Here is a 19428-nt window from a genome sequence, read left to right as displayed (position 1 = left end):
GAAGTCGCCTAGGTCAAAAAAGTCTAGATTACCTCACCTTTATTAAGATGAATGAGGGATGGATCCCGAAGGGACTGACAGTGGGCAATACATTCGACTAAAAAAGGCCTGATGAGGGGACTACTTAACACACCACTCCTATCTGGTGGCACATTAGATTAATCGCGCAGTGCCCCAAATTTGAAGTAGGAGGACCAACTGATAGGAATAGTACTACTTAACACACCTTATAATAACGCAGAGAGAGGCAACACAGAAAGAGGAGTCTGAAGAAGAGGAATCAGAGGAGGAAGGTGGCTTTGAGGAGGTGGAAGACCAAACACAGCAGGAGTCCCAAGGGGCTTGTTGTCACCTTTCGGGGACCCTTGGTGTTGTACGTGGCTGGGTGTAGGAAGAGACCTTCAATGACATCAGTGAGGACAAGGAACATCATACCTGATGTTTTAAAGCACGTTATTCCAAACAATTAAGAATGTTAGGTGATTTATGCCCTTTATGGATTAAAACCAGACTCTGCATCAACTATGTAATTTTCCATGGGAGTTTTGCCATGGATCCCCCTCCGGCATGCCACAGTCCAGGTGTTAGTGCCCTTGAAACAACTTTTCCATCACTATGTGGCCAGAAAGAGTCCCTGTGGGTTTTAAAATTCGCCTGCCCATTGAAGTCTATGGCGGTTCGCCCGGTTCGCCCGTTCGCGAACATTTGCCGAAATTCGCGTTCGTCGTTCGCGAGCGGAAAATTTTATGTTCGCGACATCACTAGTGCAAACGTCATTCCCATCATAATGATCTAGTTTTTTCCACCCTTGTTCGAAGTAGGGTATCAATATACTCAGACAGACGAGAAGATATCGATCCAATGCCAGATATTATCAATTTCCCAGGTGGATTTGTGGGATCTTCATACATTTTAGGTAAAATATAAAATGTGGGATTATTTTGGTTGTTTTAATTTAATCAATATTATATTATATTTTTATTTAAAATGCTGTAACTATTAACTCTATAATGGATTTTTAAATATCCTAGATTATATAATAATTTGCATTCCCATCATCTAGCTGTTTTAAATGCTCTGCTTTATGTGTTTCATAAGAAAAAATCCCTGTTCCCTTCCGCCTCGTCTGAATTCCAACTCCACTGGCAATCTTCATATTTACTAAACCAAAATATAGTCAGAACTGGTAGCTGCATATAATGAAATGGGGTTGGGAGAGAAAAGAAGGAACATCAAAAATAGTGCAGCTCAATAACAATTTAAACAAAGAGAATACAATAATATTTATTTTCTAAAAAAAAAAAAAAAGCTCTCCATTCTCTCTTTTCAAATACACTATAACTACTGATTTATTATAGGAAAAAATATTACAAGTGTTATAGAGGTTGTGGGTAGAAATGACTGAAAGCATTATATCATTGTATTTAGTGGGTGAAGGGAGGCATGACATATATGTCTGTAGTTTACGCATTTTCCGAGGCATAGCATGATGCCAATCATGATATAGAAACTTGCCTCAAATATCAAATAATACAGCCATATACAGCCACTCATTATGCAAATACTTAAAAGGAAAGGGACGTTTTAGGGGAAACATTTATACTTTTAATACACTTGAAACATAGAAACATAGAATGTGACGGCAGATAAGAACCATTCGGCCCATCTAGTCTGCCCAATTTTCTAAAGACTCTCATTAGTCCCTGGCCTTATCTTATAGTTAAGATAGCCTTATGCCTATCCCACTAATGCTTAAACTCCCTCACTGTGTTAACCTCTACCACTTCAGCTGGAAGGCTATTCCATGCATCCACTATCCTCTCAGTAAAGTAATACTTCCTGATATTATTTTTAAACCTTTGTCCCTCTAATTTAAGACTATGTCCTCTTGTTGTGGTAGTTCTTCTCCTTTTAAATAGAGAAGAATACATACATACAGACATCACACATACATAAATACATTCATACAAACATAATACATACACACATATATTATGTACATTTATCTAGTGCTCCCAGAAGCAAGTCACCAAATAGATGAGAGAGGTCCTGCCAAATTCAGTCCAAAATGGGTGGTATGGGGCTTATCTACATAGATTTGTTAAAAAAATAATGAAACAAAGTCAAATAAACAGACCTGGCTGTAGAAATAGGCGCAGACCGTGCAGTAACAGTAGTATTCCTCCACGTAGCTCCATCACAGATATATCAGGTACCTTCCACTCAAATCTACTAAAAGAAAACAACCGTGACTGATCCAGAGCACAAATCGTTATCCTTAGCACACTATTTACTAATAAATAAATAAATCATGGCCTTGGGTCCGCTATGAAACAAGGGGATTATTCACTAAATGTTGCTGAGCGGATGATAGAATGTCCAAGGATCATCCTCAGTTTGGCAATAACATTTCAAACCAAAGTCTCTAGAAAAATAGAATTAAAAAATAAGGAACTAAATTCAGGAAGTTTCCTTAACCCCTTAAGGACACATGACATGTGTGACATGTCATGATTCCCTTTTATTCCAGAAGTTTGGTCCTTAAGGGGTTAAAGGAACACTCCAAACATTCTGCACTGTGCTTGCAGCTCTCCATGGAGGAAGTGATTGGCGCCTTATGGATCCCAGGTTAGAAGTCAAATCACAAGTGCTTTAAGTACATAAACTGAGGGGGCACCATAACCACTATACAAACAAAAGAAGGTCTGAGGGGAAAGACTTTCAGAGCAAATTATGTAGCACATGTTAAACCAGACAGCTTTCCTTAGTCAAAAATATACACTATCACAAATGGGCTATTGATAAAACAAGGTAAAGTCCTAATTAATGGAACACTCTAAGCACCAAAACAACTTTATCTTAATGAAGCCGTTTTAGTGTATAGATCATGTCCCTGCAGTCTCACTGCTCCATTCTCTGCCATTTGGGGGTTAATTTTGGTCTTGCCTCACTAGTCACACTTCCCCAGCTGGGAAACCCACAGCTTCCCTTAACATTTACTGAGAAACAGAACTAATTTTATAGTTTCCATTATTGTATTGTACAGTTTAACAAATGAAACCTTTTCATAAAAACTGTGTCAGTCATAGCTGGGGGAGTGGGGGGTCCCCTTCACTATAGGTGCAGCTTTGGAGATGACCACAGGGAAGCCTTAATTTGCAGAGAGTCTCGTACTTCACATATTTGTCCCCCATGTTAAAAATGAGTGTAGGGGTATTGGGTGCGGTGGTGGGCTAAACACAGTATAGCCGTAAGGCCTGACTGAATCACCATATTTATTTGCCAAGATAAGTGATTTTAAGTAGGCTTGTAAAATGTCAAACTGTAATATGTATTTGTTTGTTTGCGGTTTCTAGCCTCTATTTTGAGTCTATATATCAAAATCAAAATTGCTTCAAGTTTGTGTCCCTTTAAACTACACGGCCTCAGCTTTTAATGTAAATATGAAAACTTCTCACAGAAGTCAAGTATTTAATAAAACTCTTTCCTATAATATGTTTCCCTTCTTCTTGTTGAAATACTATTTTAAAAGATATGGATAAGCAAATCCTTCAACACATATTTGGCTTTTCTCATTTTTACCAATAAAACACATGGGTTTAAAGCCAGCGTTATGACTGGGGAATATGAATCATGGAAAAGGTCACAGGAGGATAAGTCACAGAAATACAAAAACAACTTGCCCTGTAGTCTCTAATTAGCAAAGAACTGCATTTTAATACCTCCCTGTTTCTTTACATAGCATCAGCTGAATGTCAGCCCCACTCTGCATACTCGCTGTGTGTGAATGTTATTGCTGACTACGTAGGACAATGCAGAGACCAACCCAGGCTGTAAAATAAAGACATATAGGTGCAGAAAATACTAAACAAATTCTCAGACACCTGAGGTATGAAAAATCACATATATATATATATATATATATATACACTCTGATCAGCCACAACATTAAAACCACTGACCGGAGACGTGAATAACATTAATTATATCGTTATGATGGCACCTGCCAAGGGGTGATATATATTAGGCAGTGAGTGAACAGTCAGTTCTTGAATTACTTGTGTTTGAAGCAAGAAAAATGGTCAAGGGAAAAGATCTGAGTGACTAACACGGGCCAAATAGTAATGGCTGGATAACTGGGTCTCCCACTCTCCCCTGACTTGGAATAGCCAATAGTAAGCCAGTCAGGAGGCTGGATCAAGGTTATTTTTATAAGGGTGCCAGTGTCATCGGAAATCTGCACTGTCGCTTTAAATGTTTTGATTCATTACTTTTTTTGGTCTCTAAATGACTGACTTAAATATCTTGTTTCATAACTTTACTTTTAAATAAAAAAAAAACTGAAATAAACTTCTCAATGTCCATACTTGTGTAATGATCTCATATATACCGTAATTTATTTTGTCGGCATTTAATCAAAATGTGACTTTATTCCCTTGGCCAAACTGTGACTTATATACTGTGACTTTATTTCTTGTGACTTTCTTTTCCGTTCAGCGAGAGGGTCCTATTCCTCCCCTTGTCCCCCCCCCCCCCCCCCCTAGATATTCTGGAGAGAATTTGGCCCTTCGTCCACCCTGCTTGCTTCCTGCATTTTAAAGATAATATTATATTTACTACACCTATACATATAGAAATACACTTACATTGTCAATGGTGTAATTTTCAAATATTCTCCGCCTTCTCTAGAAAGTCTTGCGTCAAAGCAATGGTGTGTTAATCTGCTTTTATCAAATGTGGCTTTGAGAATATATCTATTTCCTATGTGCTGCTTACAGCCTGTTTCAATTTCACAACACATTTTCTGGTATTTGAATATAACTCATTATCTCGCTGCCTCTGAAGTTAAAGTGTTTTTTGGAGGGAAAGCACTTTCAGCATTCAGATCATGCCTACGGTGTATAACTGCTCAATTTCCTGTGGGTTACATTTGGCCACACAGTTGTTGCTTCAGACATGCATCTGGTGCGACATGTTCATTTCAGATACCTTGTGTATCTCAGACCTGGATGGTTGGCTAAGAGGTTTTTATGACACTCTGCTTTAATCAGGGCCGTCTTTAACATTGATTGGACCCAGGGCATGCATTTGCTTGGGCCCCCTGGATCCTGCCCTCCTGCCCCCCCCCCCTTTCCTGCCCCCCCTGCCCCCTCCCCCCCCCCCCCCGCCACCCCCCCTCCCCTGGAATGTATTTGTGTGCAATGTTAGATGGGATGTATGCATTTCCACACGCATATACACACAAACACTGACACAAACACAGTGAGATACACACCCCCACACACACACACACACAGTGAGATACACACACACACACAGTCAGACACACAAACAGTCAGATATACACATACACACATACAGTCAGATACACATACACACACAGTCAGATACACACACACACACACACATACATACACACACAGTGAGACACACACACACATAGTTAGATACACACACACACACACAGTCAGATATATACACACACACACAGTCAGATATACACACATACAGTCAAATATACACACAGTCAGATATACAAACATACAGTCAGATACACACACACAGTCAGATATACACACACAGTCAGATATACACACACAGTCAGATATACACATATACAGTCAGATGCACACACACACACACACACACACACACACACACACAGTCAGATATACACACACACACACACACACACACACACACACAGTCAGATACACATACACACATACAGTCAGATACACATACACACACAGTCAGATACACATACACACATACAGTCAGATACACACACACACACACATACATACAGTCAGATACACACACACACACACACACACACACACACATATATCAATTTACATAGTTTAGCCACCCTCCTTACCTTTACAGAAGTGTGGCTTCCCTGGAGTCCAGTGGGAGCTGGATGGCTGAGATTGATGGGAGTCTTCTTCTTCTTCTTGGTCTGTACCTTCTCTCTTGGTCACCTTCTCTCCCTGTATGCCTCCTCCTCCCCAGCGGCACTCAGTTAATTGGGAGGAAGTGACCTCACAACACTTCCTCCCAGCAGGCAGGAAGACAGAGGCCCGGTCTGGAGCTCTCTTAAAGGGCCGGGGGCCCTGATTACCTCACCTGCAGCAGCCCACCGGAATATTTCTTAGTATCCCGTGGGCTATTCAGACCTGGCTGCGGGCAGGGGGCCCACAGGGCAGCTGCTTTGGGCCCCCCAGGAGCAACAGGGCCCGGGGCAGCTGCCCAGTTTGCCCCTTGTTAAAGACGGCCCTGGCTTTAATCCTGAGTCATTACTCTTTGTTTATATTTCAGCTATAGAGTTTTATTGATTTTTATTCCCCCGAGTTATAGGAAGCTCGGTTACTATTCCTTCATTGAAAGTTACAGGATTATAGAAATGTTGTAATATTCAGTCCTGTGTGCTAAATATTGTATTACTCATATAGACAAGAGGAGAGTTCAATGTATAACCAAATACTGACAATATGAGTATATAGAAACACGTAGGCTCCAGTGGGGTTAAATCCAACAAGTGACTTGGTACCTATAAAAAGGTACCAAAACATTGTTTACTGTAAATTAGAGAATTTATTAATAAATAATTTAATGCACTGACATTAGTGAAGTAAGAAGAAGCCTGTCAGGGGTTGAACCCCGGTCTAGGAAGCTGCTGCTTGTAGCACCGTTTGCTCCTTCGCTGGCAAAGATTTACAATGAGAGAGAAATCTGGCGTGTGTTACATTGTTAAGCTACGTTCCACTGAGACAATCTAAACTGAACTCAACTCTATTTCCTCAGAGACTGTTATCAAAACAACCTTATCAGCCTCCACTCCACTCAACTCCACTTCCTCAGAGGCTATCCTCATAACAACTGTAACACCGATATATAAAGAAAGATCTTTTAATGTCACAATATCAATTTTTTTCTGGGGTGACCGCACTTTTTATTTGGGAATGAGATTTGCGCCAAGCAATGCTAATTTATCTGCGTGAACTGACGTGGAGCAATCCGAGACAAAAATGTTATGACGCCCCCTGTGCTTCTATAGAAATTGGGTCACATGAATGGATTTTTCATTTAGTGCGAGTGGCCCTTTTGGAGGCTCTGGATCGCCGCGAGCACAGGCTAAGTATTGTTACACAGGGTCACTGCAAGTCTGGTACTCTGTGGGTTTGTACATGAACTTTTGGCGTCTCCTCCATCTTGGTATACCCTTTTAAAACCATCCCACTTCATTTTCTAACTTTTATTTCTCCTTTTTTAATCTCGTTTTAATGTTATTTTTGCATCACATGATAGCAAAACATTAGATTTTTCAGCTCTCTTATGTTTATTATGATTTATAAAATGTTTAAACTAATTGATTTGTAAGTCACATGATTGATGATGACATCTGACCATTTTTTTTAATGTATTTAAGCAAGATAGGTCTTACACACTGTAACACTCTGAGAAAGCCTTTTTAGCAGGTGAAATACGTTAGTGTTTATATACTATTTTATTCTATACTTGGTTTTATTATTTGTCTACAAATAAAGCTATTTTTAAAGCCATTTGGAGCATTTTGACCAATCTTTGAAGATTTTACCTGAGGACTCACGCAGATATATCCATGGTGGGTATTACAGCACCTAGAGAAAAAAAGGAGATAAGGGCTGCGCCAGAGAGGCCTTATATCATACATTATTTAGAATAAAAGATAGTCCAAATAAAAGAGTCTTAACTGGAATGCTCTAATTGAGATTGCAAAGTCTATAAGGTGCTTGGTCAGGAACAATGTCCTCACTGTCCTTGTCCGGGTAGATCCACTCATATGGAAAAGATAAAACAAATAGAGAACCAAATAGTGCAATATGTCCAGTCATAATATAGCAAATAAATATAAAAAGATGGTATAAAACTCACATGTATTAGAGCTATACCTAGCTCTAGTGTGAAAAGCGGTACAATCCCCGCTTATGGGATATGGGATAAACTTCCTCCGTCAAGGGAATGTTCAACACTCAAATAGAAAGAGACAGCCAATAGTGCTTACTTGACAAAATAATGGTATATAAAATGGTACTCACAATAAACGAGCAGGACAACTGCTCCTTGATTATATTGCTGGTGGTATGATCCACATCTAGGATTGCTTGGAGTCCAGGATAATAAAATTCCAGGTAAAAAATAAGATCAATATGAAGTGTATAAAAAGATAATTGGCACAGGTAAAAAGTGACCAAAGCATCTTTAACATATAAAAATACACAATATAAAATATCCACAACGCGTTTCGCCAATGCGGCTTCTTCAAAATTGAAAAAAAAAACACCACCTAGGCCCATTAAGAATGAGCAATACCTATATTTGCTCTCCACTTGTGAGTTTATCTCCTTTTTATTTTCCGTTTTACACTTTTAATATAAACAGAGAGCACTATATTCTGTTTTTATTTTCCTTCTCACATACTGAGGATATCTATTTGCTGGAATACTGTACATTGGATGAGAGCACTTCCACAACCATGAGAAACACCCCTGGATATATTGCGTTCCTTATCCCCCATATCACTGCGGATTGTAGAACATCACTACAGGCACTGCTTTTCTGCACCTCCCTTTTTTACATTCACTGCACCATCAGAAAGAAGAGACTATGATTTGGGAAGCCTAAAGCTGGCAGACAAAGTACACAAGCACTGATGAGCCGTGAAACTTAAGGCTGCTGCGCGGCAAAACGCGCGTCAGGGGCTTTTATGCTACTGTAAACACGCAGAGCTATTGACCATAATGTTCTAATATAGAAGCTAGTAATTTAACTTAGCAGGAGATAACTGTCCTCAGCAAAAACTTTGAAAACTACCTAATTTTTAGGGGGAGCTCACTCCTGCAAAACGTTCAGTTAGGGACTGAATGCTCCTGCTATACATGTAGTTAGTTATCAGACTCCCCCACACAGGGTTTGTATTTCTATTTGAAAGTCCACAAGCACTACAATTATATTCCTTTTCCACTTACACACATTTTATAGACACACAATCTCACCTATGTTTAGACACGTAAACATGCGCATATTCGAACACATACACAGTGATTTATACAGGTTTTACATTGTAAATATACTGTTACAGATACACAACAATAAACACAATCAATTATTAGCTTTAGTGTACCTGTTATATTAATTTTAGTAATGAAAGGAGGCAAATATTTTGCTTAACTCTCCTTAACCAGTTCAAAACAAGTGGGTAAATTACAGAACTGTAAAATATTCGATATTTTGGAAATGTTAGAATATTCTACAAGAACTGACAATAAAGAGATCTCCTCTTTCCTATGTGTGAATACCACCAAAAAAAATATAACAAGACACTTAACAAGAAGAAGAAGTGGTTTAAACAGGCGGATCGAAGGATTCAGTCCCAAAAATCTGTACAGAAATTCGGAATTGTTTAATTTTAATATATTGTTTGTTGCTAAAAGGAGTTAAATAAAATAGAGAAATTGAAAATAAGAGCCTCTGTGTCTTTTTTTAAAATCATGACTTTGTAAAATCTCTGTATTTTTTCTCTCACTTCTGACCTCCAGACGTGTTGTTTATGTGTCTTGGTGACTGAGGGAAAGTACAATGCAAGCACATGATTATGTAAAACGATGTAAACAAATAGCATGACACACAATAACCTGCCATAGATTTCCCAATCTCTAAACCAAAAAGCCAAACCTGAGAAAAAATTAGATAATTGGGAGCGGCAAACCCAGAGAGTCAGGAGGGTCCTCGATACAAAATTATTGCACCCTATTGTCTACTTACAATAACCTCTGCAGCTCAGGAGTGAGCTCTACAGGGGCCTATACATATTATTTACATATTTCCAGCCCTCCCAGTCCCGTTATAGTAGAAGCCTGACTGTGAACAGACTAAACGGGCAAAGTAGTAACTAAAAGGGATCCCCCCAAAACGTTGTTGAAGGAGCACCATTACGAATAGGAAATGCTGATCAATGTGCAATAAATGCAATAAAAATATTTTATTATGAATAATCTAAAAGAATTAAGAAAAAAGTGACTCAAACGATGTGTGTACAAACAGCAAAAAGTGTATTGTGAGTAATGATTAAATGGACTGACTTAGGCTGAAACTATCCAACCGTTCGTGCTGCTCAATGTCTTCTCATGATACACAGACCACAAGTTAATCACACAGGAACATCAGTGAAGATATGGAAATGTACTCAAAATGTATCGTTTCACTCCTAAAATAAGAAAAGTTTCAGAAGCTGCTGCAACAGATGTCTCAGGTCCTCAGTAGAAATGTCTCCAGGCCCAAACTGAAAATCTCTAAACTATAAGAAAGTGTATCAAAGATCCCTATATCTTACATTGTAATGATAGGAGGAAAACAATGTGAGTGTTTCTAATGGAATGAATTTAAGAACAATAAATGATTTTTAATAAAAACATGAAAAAGCAGCAAAGACAATCATCATTAATCTATGAAGGCTAAGATGTGTTTAGACCCAAAGTTATGGATGTTTTAATGTATAGATCTATCTGATCTATTTTCTAGCTAGAACCTTAGTGGGATCAACCCCTCTGTAATGGGGTACTCCCCAGGGTAAGTTCTTGTAAGAGCTGTTCTTGTTCCTGCTACGCTCTCTGGAGGAAGAGAGGTCTGCCCACTGGAAGCTGGATTCTGGCCTTGGGTCCAGGGTGGGTGAAGGACGGCGAGACCCTGGCGCAGATGCATCACTGGAAGTCGGGTCTGCAGTGCTGATGGTGTCGGTTGGAGTGCTTGGAGTCCTTGGCAAGCACTAGGAGCATCGATTGGCGGAGGTACTCGGTCGGAGTGCCAGCGGTCCGTCACACTTTGTAACTATTGTAATCATCGCAATCACATGGCCTGGAAGGGCTGGATTGGCAGCAGGTGGACTACCTGGGTTGTCTGGCAGCCCCCTCAATTGCGATCGCCAGGAAAGGAAAGTATCCGGGCTGCAGGGGCTGCAGGGGCTTATGACGTCATTAAAGCCATCCTTTTTCAGGATCGCACAGAATGTTGTAACAATGTTTTGGAGATAGTCAATTTATTTAACATACTTTATATATTGCATATTTATGCCTCTTTTTTGTGATTCCACTATACATTAAAAGATATATATATATAAATGCAAAAATCCGATTTATTAAGTATACTAAAGTCACTTCATAACATGAGAATGTTAGGTTGTTTCTAATATTCACATTTGGGTTCATCAACCCTTTCCACCATACTATAACACGAACACATTTTCAGCAAGTTTTGCACTGTATTTCATTCATTCATTCATATTTAGGCTCACAGCTTGGTTTTCTCCCTATAAAACTATATTTTCTCCTCGTATAGGAGTAAGATTGGTGTGTATAGGTCACCATGGTGACCGGAATCCACATGACGTCAACACGCACTGGGGGCGGTACATGCGAGCGGGTGCGCGCGCATACCCGGAAGTTCCTATGGTTCCAATGGGAGGTGGGGGTAACGCACCTGGGTGAGTTTTATCTTTATCATATGGGTATATATTGCTTGTTGGTATGCATAATATGTGTTGTCTCGTTATTTTTGACCCTGAAGAAAGTCCCGAAAGGGGACTGAAACGTTGGTCGTTATTTTAAACTTCATTAAATAAAATTTAATTTTTTAAGACCGAAGAGCAGCCATTTCTATTTGGATTTGTGTTTTATATATATATATATATATATATATATATATATATATATAAATATATAAAACACGGCGGTTTACACTTAGGGTAAGCTATTTTCTTAATTTACTAATTTGCTTAATTGAATTAATGTTATTATGTATATAAAACAAGTTGGTATGTCATAGTAAATTTATGATCCTGATGAAAGTCTGACAAGACTGAAACGTTGATCTCTTGATGTTTTAATTGTTTTTTCATTAAACTTTGGACTTTTAAACCGTGAGTGCAGCCATCTATTTGGATTTTCATATATATATATATATATATATATATATATATATATATATATATATATATATATATATATGTGTGTGTGTCTTTAGGGGCTTTTCCCTATAGTTGGGCAATTGACTCCACTGTTGATGATATCTCACCCATCACCCATAGAATTAGCTGATATTGCTAATTTGCCCTCTCCTTTATTCAATTGTACGGTTTGGATAGGAAGTGATTGTCCCTCTCTCACTTCCAATATATATCGATTTTACTTTGATGATATCTCAGTTAAGAGTATACAATCTATAGTATATTGCCTAATATTTAAATTTTATTGTGTGACAATAAATACAATTTGCCATCATACATTTCCCAGTGAGAAATAGCATGCTATGTATTCAATCTACACACTATCTAATTTTAAATACATGTGTGTTCATATATTCATATATAGAAGTAATTAGATAATTAGAACTACTTTTATATTTGAATTTGAATTGTTTCTGTAATGGGAAGCCTCGGTATCCAGACCGGTTACCTCCCGTTAGTTCCCTTCCTTCAGCCGATCAGCAACTCTTGCATGGTTAGGGTACTTAGCTCTATGTGCTCCCAGGCAGAGACAACACTCAGCCCTGGAAGCTCTTAGTCCTTAGGACTTTTCCCCGTTGCATCCCCTGCATGCTGGAACAGCAGACACAGGGGTTAAATCTTCCTTCCCTCCAATAACAGGACGACACACCGTTTTGGAGGTTTAAGCACTGGCCTCTGCCAATCTTTATTGAAAACAGGCTTCTTTTATGCACAGACCCTCGCAGGCGGTCTCCATTCCACACAATACACTTCCCTTAGTCCCAGGCAGGTGGAGGCTGGGTTACAGATAGCCATCTCCCACTCTGGGATATACCAACAGCACACATGGATACACATTAAAACACATTACATACAAGCTTGGATAAACTTTGGTGTTCGGCGCCTCAGGAAGGGAAGGGGTTACAGTTTTGAAACTGATATTGCCCCGGATCCCATCTGGGATCCCTGCAAAAAGCGAGGTGATCGAAAGTACAGAGCCAGAGATATCAGCATCCAAAGTCTGGGGCTTGAGGCTCTGTACATCCCCAAAATTAGTTTCATGGTGTTGCTTGATTTAGTCCGGTGAATTCAAAATTCCCGCCTAAACCAAGCAACAACCAATCGACTATAAGGGCGCAAACTAAATCGCACCAATCAGCACCTGGGGAAGGAAGGAGATTCGCCTCCCAATCTAAAGAAAGGGCGTGAAACTTGATTGCACCAATCTGTGTTCGGGGTGGAGAGAGGTTTCGCCAACCAATCCAAATAAAGGGCGTGAAACTTGATTGCACCAATCTGTGTTCGGGGTGGAGAGAGGCCCAATAAGAAGACATTAACCTGTCTATGCTGAGAAGTGAGTAGAACATGCTAAACTAATATTAAGATTAGTTCTGGAGCTTGGTAGCCGCTGGGTACTTAAGTTTACGGCAATAGGAGGTAACAGGAGGTAGCCCTCTTGAAACCGGGTCAAACATTGCAAAATAACATGGTACATAATACGTATATGTAGGTTGGCTGGCTTAGAGGCTTATTGTCGGTTTCAGTGGGTATCTCTGGGTAGCAGGTCAGGCAAACGTAATATTGGGGTAAGCTGTGCACTAGACGGCCTGTCGCCATAGCCTGAGGCGGCTCAACCAATGCCCACCAGTGGCAGCATGCCAAACCGGGAAACCTGAGTCCATCTTGCTGTAGGTGAGAGCACCGCTGGTCCCAAGTGCCTGTGTGGTCGTGTACTTCACTGACCACTCCGCCACAGAGTCCAGTAAATGAGTCATGGCCCCCAGGCCGTCTCAGTTCCTGTGAGTTGTAGCGCCATATGTGAGTTCTCCAACTGAGCGGCATGCCAGCTTGGAGTTGGCTCCCTCGTAAATTCCATGCAGGGAGGCAGCTGCATGTTTGATGGCGTCATGCTGCTGTGCCATTCAGCGCGTGGAGAGTCCGCTGGTGGGCCTGTCGGCAAGATGGTCGCTTCTCTGTGGGCGCTGGGCTGATAAGCCGCTTCAGCTCCAGTTCCAGTTCCCTGTGTGGTAGGTATAACAAGGTGGGTGGCATAATGCTCAATGGGGCTTCAGAAGTCTCGGCAGATGCAGTCAAACTGAGCTTCAAAGCGCTCTTTCCACAACTGTGTCTCTGAGCTTTCTTGTCATTGCAGGGGTTGGTGCTTGGCAACCATCTTGGGCCCGACATGCAGTCTGCATTCTGACCAAGGGATTTCAGGATGTGAGCCTGTTGGTTTCCCCAGCGGGGACCGGATAATCCCCACCGGTCCAGGGGGGCATGGGGTCATCAGGAGAGCTGCTTCTTTTTGCGGTCCCAATGGCGGGAGATCGTTCACCTCTCCCGGCCACTAGGACACTTTCCACGTTAGGCCTCATTTGTAGACTGTGGAGCATTCACTCCAGAATTTCATGAGGCAGATGTCCACGGGTCTCCATTTGGTTCAACACTGCTATGTGGCTGAGCTGGGCTGCTTTTGTCAAGATTGTGTGATATATTTGCCTGCGTTTATGCCAGAGCTCTCTGCAAGCACGTCTGGCTAGCTCGGCTGTCAGGCCCCGCCACCCATCATTGACCTATTTTTGAACAACCTTATTGCATGGTTAGCCAGAGAGTGAGGAAGTGTTAGTAGACCCAGTGGCTGGTGCAGAATGTATGATTTGATGTACATTGAGACTGTAGTGTCAGGAGGGTAGGGGGTACTGAAGAATGATCAGATTATTTTAGGGTGGATATTGCTTAGTTCAAAAGTCCAGAATAGACCTGAAGGGGTCAAATCTCTAAGCTTACTTGTACAGTTTTAGCTTCCTGAGCAAAGGCACATATCCAGGAGAGAATATGCATATTTTAATGGTAACATAGACATAAACTCAAATGGTAAGAACAATGATAAACATACAGAATAAGAGCGCACAAAAATATATATTTAAAACAGCATAAAAAGCAACTATATACAATAGAACAGGGGTAGGCAACCTTTTAGCAGCACTGTGCCGATACAGGATTGTGATGTCCCGTAGCGTGCCGGTCCTATTTTTTTTTTTTAATCGAGGGGTGTATGCTGCCGTATTCTGCTTGTGTTATTTTTACTGTAATTGCTTTGTATCGTTGTATTTGTGCGTATAAGCAGGGCCGTCTTTAATAGTGACTGGACCCTGGGCAAAGCATTTGCTTGGGGCCCCCTGAACCCTGTCCCCCCTCCTCAGGCATGCAATCACGTCCTCCATCTCAACACAGTGGCGGACCTAAAGTAGAGAGGTGCAAGAATTTTTGGGGGTCTCCCTGTTGCACGGCTGATTAAAAGGTAGATCCCCATCTGTCGTGCAACTCCAGAAATGCATTGACAGCTGGGGCTCTACCATTTACCCATGTTTGCAGGTCTGTATTTAGCACTAAGCAGTTTTTGTGTGTTTGAATGTAAACAGGTTTTTGTATGGAATATGTTTGTATGTGGTGTTGGCGTGATTGCAAGCATGTATTTGTGTAGTGTTGGTTTTTGAATGCAGGGGTGTATTTACATATAATTTTGGTGTGTAACACAGACATGTGTTTGTACGTAGTGTTGAAATTTGAATGCAGGGGTGTATTTGTGTGTAGTGTTAGTGTGTGAATGCTGAGATGTATGCACATATACACACACACACACACAGATCTATGCACACTGAAATGCGCACACACACAGACAGACTGACACACAGACACAGACATGCTGACATACAAACATACTGACACACACAGACATACTGACACACACAAAGACATACTGACACATACTGACACACAGACATGCTGACACACACAGATATACTGACACACAAAGACATACTGACACACACAGATGACACACGCACACACACACACTGACAGACATACTGACACAGACATACACTTTAAAACCCACCCTCCAGTTTCCTACCTTTCCTGCTGGTGGCTGAAGGTGTTGGGAGTTGGAGTCTAGAGCTCTCGGCAAGCCCCCTTCCAATCAGCCTACTCTTTTTTCCCGCGCGCTCCTATCTTTGTGGGAGGAAATGATGCGCGGTCGTCACTTCCTCCCAGCCTGCTGCCGAAAAGCAAGGGGGCGGCTCGCGCTGTTAAAGCGCCTCAGCGTGCGACGGGGCCCCTGCTGACAGAAGCCCACCGGGTGGTCCTTTGCGCATGGGCAACACGGTGGGCCTCCTTAGTGTGCGGATTACAGGCCAGAGGGTAAGAAATAGTTGAGGCCAGCAGGGCTCACGGTGCAGCTGGCCAGTTTGCCCCGCGTTAAAGACGGCCCTGCGTATACGAGCTATTATATTGTAAATGTTCATGAGTAGTTTATGGTATTGTGTATGATACATATGAATGTGGGCTGTGTATGGGGGCTGCTTGTGGAATTGTGTATGTGTGTGGATGGATATGTCACAGTGTGTGTTTGGTAGTGTGTGGGGGCTGTTTGGGGTATTGCATGTGGGGCTGTGTGCATGTATATGGATTGTTAGTGGTGTTTCGTTTGTGCGGATTGTGTGCATGTTTGTGTGTGGGCTGTCCGTATTATTTGTATGAGGGGAGGGTTATTCTGCATTTCTGTGTATATCTAGCAGTGTGGGTGGCTTCCAGTGGGGACTAGGCCGGCCACGGGAATGTCAATGATAGGAGCTGCAACAGCAACTGCGAGCTGCTCTACTACACAGTGTGGATTCCTATTCAGAAGTGCTTGGAGGAAGTGATCTAAGATCACTACCTCTACGTGCTGCAATGCATAAATTGAGGATTGTCCTTCACTACCTTTTCGGATTAGCAGATATCTGAAATTTTACTGGGACTCCTGATAGGTCAGAGCCTGTTTGGCTCTAGCAGCCTTGAGTGCCGTGCAAAGACACCTCGAGTGCCGTGCATGGCACTAGTGCCGTAGGTTGCCTACCCCTGCAATAGAACCTTCCCAAGTTCCAAGAAACAACAAATACAAAGAAACATGCTAGTTATTTTGTGTAAGAACACTGACAACATTGTTTCGTTTCCACATTTTCCAATGTATGAAAAGTGAAAACCCTTGTTCATTACCATGTTAGACTTTGCTTGCTAAGGTCTTACTGTAATCTCAGTTGCTTTACACAATCAACAAAACTGTTCGCTGAACCTAATGGATATTGGATTATAACACTAACACCACTATGTGATGGAGATAATGTCCTGCAATATTTCAGTTCTCCCATCTGTCGCACCATTTCTTCCAACGTGGCAATGACTCTGGATGTGTCTATCACAGCGGATGAGCTGTCCACAGCAACCTACCCCTGTAGGAGAGAGGCCAGACAGACTTACAACCAAATATTACAAAATATTCCTACCCCCATAAAGAATACATTTATGTAAAACCTCATCCACACCATGCCCGCCTATGCTTGGGAAAAATCCCTCTGTGTATAGAATTTAAATGCATGCTATAGTGACACCAGATATGAGTGGCAAAGTGCACTTGCTGAGGTTGGCAGAGTACACGCTGAAGGCCTGACACCCGCTTTAAGGACACTGACTGCTATTAGCTTACAGTGAAAAACTTTTTTTCTTTTTAAAGGCACGATATAGTGACACCAGATATGAGTGGCAAAGTGCACTTGTAGAGGTTGGCAGAGTACACACTGAAGGCCTGACACCTGCTTTAAGGACACTATCTGCTATTAGCTTACAGTGAAAAACTTTTTTTCTTTTTAAAGGCACGCTATAGTGACAGCAGATATGAGTGGCAAAGTGCACTTGCAGAGGTTCGCAGAGTACACGCTGAAGGTCTGACACCCGCTTTAAGGACACTGACTGCTATTAGCTTACAGTGAAAAACTTTTTTTCTTTTTAAAGGCACGTTATTGTGACACCAGATATGAGTGGCAAAGTACACTGGCAGAGGTTGGCAGAGTACACACTGAAGGCCTGACACCCAGACGCTTGCAGACAACGAACTGCTATTCAATCTATTATAGTGAAAAAAAAATTGTTTTTAAATGCAAGCTTAAGCTATTGTGACACCAGATATGAGTGGTGGCACTGGGCAAGTGGGCACAGTATCCACTGTGAGCCTGACACAGAAGCTGGCAGGCAGGCAACTGAAATTACATTACAGAGAAAAAAAAAGCAGACTGATGTTCTAGCCCTAAAAAGGGCTTTTTGGGGTGCCCTCCTTACAGCAGAGATCAGATGAGTCCTTCGGGACTGTAGTGGACACTGAATACCCTAGCCTAGCTATCAATTTCCCTATCAAATGAGCAGCAGCTACACTTTCCCTCCTCTATCTAAGAATGCAGCTTCAGAATGAATCTAAAATGGATGCTGTACAGGAGGTGGGAGGGTCTGGAAGGGAGGGTCTGTTGCTAATTTGCTGGAATGTGTCTGCTGACCGTGAGGCACAGGGTCAAAGTTTCCTCAATGATGACGAATAGGGGGCGGATCGAACCGCGCATGTGTTCGCCCGCCGGGGCGAATGCGAACACGCTATGTTCGCCAGGAACTATTCGCCAGCGAACAGTTCGGTACATCACTAGTGCTCACCACTATTGTGGTCCACTCAACCATGCTACATGGTGTGACTGTGTTGTGAGCTCCGCTCCTGCTAGTCACCCAGCAATTGCACAGTGACTCCCTTCCTTCTCTCCCCCCCAGGAAAATTATTTGCATCCCAGAGGACCAGTCCGGCTCTGGCTCTGTGCAATTGCTGCCTCTTGAGTTCTTGAGTTTAGCTTCAATGAGCTGACCAAACCAGGAAGTAACAGCCATGGAGGGGGTGTAACAATTTTATTATACAAAAATGCCAAGCTTTATTGAAATAGGCATGTTTTGTCCCTTTAAAGTGTACCTTTAAAGATAAGAATACTGCTATATACCGCACTGGAATTATTTATTGCCCTGTACAGACCTGTCTCCCGTTATTATAAGATGCAAGTAACAGAGTAACAGTAATAGTAAAACTCCCAATATACCCAACCTATAGCCTGTACTGGGTAAACAAAAAAAAAACAAAAAAAAAACATGAAACTTACAGACCTGACTGCAGAATGAGAAGTGATAAAAGTAATCGTTCCAGTCCTCGATCCATCTCTAAATAGTTCTTTAAAGAGAGTTAAAGTTTAGTTTTACTTTTTCTTGACATATGAGAACTATAACAGCTGTCCTCACATACCATACTCTATGAATACCATACACATACCATACTCTATGAATAGAACTTACTTTTATTAACCCCTTAAGGACAGAGCTTCAGAATCTTGTCTTTCACTTAATGACACAAGCATTTTTTGCATTTTTTGCTGTTTGCGTTCAACTGCAATTTGCATTTGACTAATTTATTGCACCAATGCATATTATATACCGTTTTTTAAAGGACAGAAAGGGCTTTAATTTGATGTAACATATATTTACATAAATGCTTATTTATTATTAAA

General features: G+C 41.3%; 1 protein-coding gene across 1 annotated transcript in view; it reads right to left on the bottom strand.

The window, feature by feature from the left end:
* The window catches only part of LOC134571362 (signal-regulatory protein beta-1-like), a 36320-nt gene extending 17253 nt beyond the window's left edge, over positions 1-19067 (bottom strand). Inside the window, exon 1 of the mRNA XM_063429563.1 lies at positions 19031-19067. The gene's annotated coding sequence lies outside the window, so the exon portion shown is untranslated. The remainder of the gene's footprint in view (positions 1-19030) is intronic.
* Positions 19068-19428: the final 361 nt, after the last annotated feature.

Source organism: Pelobates fuscus, chromosome 8 (assembly GCF_036172605.1).
Source record: "Pelobates fuscus isolate aPelFus1 chromosome 8, aPelFus1.pri, whole genome shotgun sequence".
Lineage (NCBI taxonomy): Eukaryota > Metazoa > Chordata > Amphibia > Anura > Pelobatidae > Pelobates > Pelobates fuscus.
The sequence above is the reverse complement of the archived record's forward strand: the minus strand, read 5'-3'. Positions and strand labels throughout refer to the sequence as shown.